Consider the following 3740-nt stretch of genomic DNA (forward strand, 5'->3'; position numbering starts at 1 on the left):
ATGGGCAGATGGCAGTCACAGAGCCTCATAACTTCTCCTTGGGACCGCATCACAGATCAGATACATTTTACATCACGGTGAAATCGCGGACTGGGAACAGGAATGCCTTGACATTAGGCACCTGGGTTGCAGGAGGAGGAGAAATTTTAAAAAGGCAAAAATATTGCTGTATCTGTGGTCTAATTTTCACTTATCTTTGGAACCTTAAAATATTGAGTGGTATGATGAAGGAGGAACAAAAATGAAGGTGTTTAGATTCTGTAGATTCCTGGAAATAGCCAGTCTTTGATAACATCCAGCCTGTAAAATACCAGTGAAATAAGTATTTCTTCAGAACTTCCAGGCATATTGGCAGCTTCAAGTAATTCCTCTAATTTCTGCAGCTCACTGCACAGAAGACATTTCTGAAGGAAACCTTCAAATAATCATGGAAAAGCATAGACATTTTGCAGTGTGGTCTGACACATTAGCTTTTCCTGAAAATGATGGCTGGATTCAATGACAGAAGATGCGTTTTCTCCCTACTTAGTCCAACTTGGGTTTAGCTGGAGGTTCACAGGACTCAGGCAACGTGGTATGGGGAAAAAGGTCAAGGCAAGTACAGCTTTCAGTGCTCCTGTATGACAGGGCTACTTAGCTGTTATTGATGAAGGATACCCAGTGGTCTACCAGAATCACCTTAGGTTTTATTCAATTTATTTATATGCTTGTGGTAAACAAGAAAGTTGATTTTGAGGGACAAGTCTGTGGTTGCAAATCCTTTTCCTACACAAAACCAAGATGATTTAATTGAACTTTGCCTGCTGCTACACTGTTTCCAGACATATTGAACAGCAGTCTGGGTTTTCCAGACAATTATTTGCCCTTTGTTCCATTATGTACATCTCTCTGCATTTCCTTGCAGCCATATGGGCTGATGTAAAAATACCAAAGTCACCAACAACAGCTTTAGTTATAAATAGTCCTAGGAGAAAGTAATCTAAGTTTCAGTATGAGCAGGTGTAAAAATTACATGCATCTGGGAAAAATCAGCATTCTGTAACACCCTCTGATAAGGCTGGCATGCATATTAGCGAGCACTCACCACAGCTCCTCTGGCACATTTAATTTAATTTAGCATTAGCAGAACTATGGAAGCTGAAGAAAAGGACAAAACCCTCCATAAACCTATGAACAGCTTCCCCTTGCCTCTTGAGATGCAAATACTACCATTTTCCCCTAAAACGGTGATCTTTGATAAAGCTATCCTTTTATGCTAATATAAAAAGTTATTAGTATTCAGCAGTGGAAGCTCTGGAGAGCTATTTCTAACAGTTTAAAAATAGAATTTAAAAATGTTCCTTTAAACATCACCAAGGGAAATTGCAGAGTCAGGAGAGAAATTGCTTACAGTTATACACAAACCCATGGTACTTAGAGGAAATAAAGGTCTTCAGTCACAGAGCATCCATTTGTGTCCTTGGGAACACAGGAAAAGGGGAAAGAGAACTTGAAGCTAAGCAAATGCAATGTCTTTTTGAGACTGGCTGAAGGACTTTGTGCAAAACAACTATTCAGATATAGTGAAAAGAGTACAAAACTGTGGGCAAGGAATGAACATGCACTGACAGTCAAAGGCCATGTTTTTTGGATGCACAGGTAGGTCAGGAAACTCATCAGTTGTAGTCATTCAAAGAAGAAAATTATTTCCTAAAAGTATCTTTATCTTCTAGACCATAAGAAGCTTTCAGGTAACTGGGGTGACCATAGACCTCTCCTGAGTGTCTTTCTCTTTTCTCAACACTCATCATTGATCAACAGACAGTGTAGCCTAAAGGTATAGAGACTCATTGCTCAAAATTCATATCCAGTGATGAACACTATCTGATACACCACTTTTCTACCCTCCTCAAAAGTTTTAAAAGCCTCCTTAGGATCCTGTGAAGGTGAGAAGCAGAGCATATAGTCAAATCATGATGTGGTGGGTACAGATCTCTAGGGGAGCCCTGCTCCTAACTCCCCATTCACAAAATCATGAGTACTTATAGATTTGAATGAACTATGGATAGTAGCATTTTAAGGAAGAGGAGGATACTTCTCTATAAAAATACGGTTCACAAAATAACATTTTGCCTGTATTTGCTAAGGGTGCAGGACAACTGGCACTATGTCCAAAGTCAAGAGAGACAAAAAATGCTGCTTACACTCCAAAAAGAGGGCTCAATGGAAGCAAACACCGAATCTGGATAATTTGGGATTTCTTTCCTCCCCAGCCCCCTCTTTCTATCCCCTAAGGCCATAGATCACTCTTTAATGGCATATTACAATAATAAAATCTTTTCACAAAGCCACTTAAAGGAATTTATTGTAGTTCCACACAATACCACATGTTTATTTCTCTTCCGAAATCATGTTTTCTCTCTGCTAAGCTAAGAGTAATAGCTGCTGAATACTGATTAGGGTTTTCCTTATTTGATTACTGTTAATTAGAGTCAAGCATGTAGTGCATCAGACAGGAGGACTGCAGATCATCGTGACACTTCAAACAGCCTGTTTAACTTCAGCAGAGCCTATTCAAAGTTTGAGGTCAGAATAAATCTTCACAGAGTTGTTTATGCATAGTTGTGTAACATTACACAGCATGAGGTACTGGACTGTTGGGTTAATTAGTTTAAGAGCCTGTCAGGAGCAGCTCACCTCCAGGTTTACCACTGGAAATTGCAATTAGCATGAAACAGTTTTCTTTTTTGGTCCAATTTCTCCCACACAAATCATTCTCACAGATGTCTTGCCCAAGTAACCAAGGACTGTAGCCAGTCAGCATTCACTCACCCTCCTCAACTGGTGTCTCCATGGGACGTCTGAAGTAACATCAAAGGGTTAGGCTAATCCCAGCTGATCTTGGAAAAAGTCCAGGAGCTTTTGAGGCTTTAAGGCTGTGATTAAAGAATACACCTGTCTGCCCCAGTAATGAGGTCAAACTATCTTTGCCAACAACAGGCTGCTTTTCATCCTGTGACACACCTCCTGGAGGAACTGTCAGAAAAAGGTGCAAGTATGAAGCAGTCAAACAGCCTTTCAGCATCAAGTAACAATTTCTACAAAGCCACAACTGTAACAGAAATGCCCCCCCAACAAAACCTTAGTCAAATTCCTATTCTTAATATGATTTGCATAAACTGCAAATGACATATGGTGCTGAATTACTTTACACACAATGCTGGAATTTATTGATATTGTCTAGGTTATCTGAAGGTAATGCAATCTACACAGAAGCTACTTTTGAAACAGGGACAACTTAAAATTTACTTAAACTCCAAAACTAAAAGTAAATACTATCTTCTCCCTCAAATTCTCAGGGATATAGACATTTAACAGTTAATCCACAACTATTCAGAAAATCAATAATGAAGTTCCTACTTCAGTTTGTAATTAAGCAACATCTTTTTCTCAATATTGTTCTCAATACTAGATAGCAATTTACCTTGCAGCTGAGCTTACCAAGTTACAGGTGTTAAACAACTAACCTGCTGTCCCTCACATCAGCCAACCACAAGATATTAAAGGAGACTGAAATTGGCTGGAAAGAGAAATAAATTATTTTACCTCATGTCAGACTCACTATCTGTTCAGGCCCATCTGCTTGTGCTAATTTCAGGGTCAAGTAATTAAGATATGAGAGTTTTCCCCATATATGGGTCACAGTTATTCAGGAGAAGGACTTGTGCTCATTAGTCACATATAAAATTAACTGCATTATA

This window comes from Manacus vitellinus, unplaced genomic scaffold (genome assembly GCF_001715985.3).
Source record: "Manacus vitellinus isolate BGI_N305 unplaced genomic scaffold, ASM171598v3 scaffold_34_pilon, whole genome shotgun sequence".
Taxonomy (NCBI): Eukaryota; Metazoa; Chordata; class Aves; order Passeriformes; family Pipridae; genus Manacus; species Manacus vitellinus.